Source organism: Suricata suricatta, chromosome 8 (genome assembly GCF_006229205.1).
Source record: "Suricata suricatta isolate VVHF042 chromosome 8, meerkat_22Aug2017_6uvM2_HiC, whole genome shotgun sequence".
NCBI lineage: Eukaryota > Metazoa > Chordata > Mammalia > Carnivora > Herpestidae > Suricata > Suricata suricatta.
This window is the reverse complement of record NC_043707.1, coordinates 139547112-139548234: the sequence shown is the minus strand read 5'-3', so window position 1 is coordinate 139548234 and position 1123 is coordinate 139547112.

Below are 1123 nucleotides of genomic sequence, written 5' to 3'. Positions count from 1 at the left end.
CACACACACACACACACGCTCCCTCGCACGCTCGGTCACTGTGTGCTCCGGCTTCGCGTGGACTGTGTGGTGTGAGGAAGGGATCATCACTCATCCTTCTCCAGGGACGTTTCGCAAAAACTGAACCTCGCACTCAGAACACTTCCGAGTTTCCTCCTCTTGCACTGTGGGCGCAGATGTGCCTGCGCAGCGCTGCTGCTCGTCCCCAGGGCGCTGGGCATGTCGGTGGCCGTGGGGCCGCCCCCTCCCCTCCCGTAGCCGCGCGCTGTCTGTTCGCACTGTGCTCCTGAGGGTGTTGCGTTTCCGCAACAGGCAGGAGCGCGCTGCTGAGCCGTGGCCCGTGTGGCTCACAAGCCCTTTCTGTCAGCTGTGTGCACAGCCCTTTCCACCTTCCGTGTCCCTACATTTCAGCATCTGGGCTGCAAACAGCCTGTAACTGCCTCAAAAAATAGGCGGAAGAGCGTTTTCGTAAGCGTCCGCAGCGCTGGTTAGAGACACTGGTGAGCGCCGTTCACCCGTCCACACTGCAGGCTCTGAGCGAGCTGTCGGCACAGAGCCCGACGCGGGGCTTGAACTCATAAACCGTGAGACCATGACCTGAGCTGAAGTCGGATGCTTAGCCGATTGAGCCCCCCAGGGCGCCCCTACCGTTTTCAGTCCTTCAGGAAACCTCTTACCCGGGTCACCGATGCCGGTCTGTGACCTAACAGCGTCTTCCTAAAACTGCTGACTCCACACTGTCTCTCCCCTTCTCCCACAGCTGCGGATAACTGTCTGGTCCCTGTGCACCAAGTCCGTGTCCTACATCAAGTACCCTAAAGCCTGCCCGCAGGGTGAGTCGGCCAGGGCCCATCTGACAGCTGTCTCGTGGTTTTGTTCAGGGCTGCGGGGGGAGGGGGGGTCCCCTTCATGAGCACGGAACCGTGCCGGCCAGGCAGCCTCAGCAGCATAGCCGGGCCTCTGTCCCCACGTCCCCCGGCGGCTGTGGCTTCGTCTGGGCCTAGGCCGCGAGGGTCTCCAGGGGACCAGGGCTCCCCTTTCAAGATGGACTCGCAGCGGATTAAAGGACCTCCGAGGAGGAGGAGGAGGATGTGTGCTTCCTCCCCCCCCCCCCCCGCCGTAG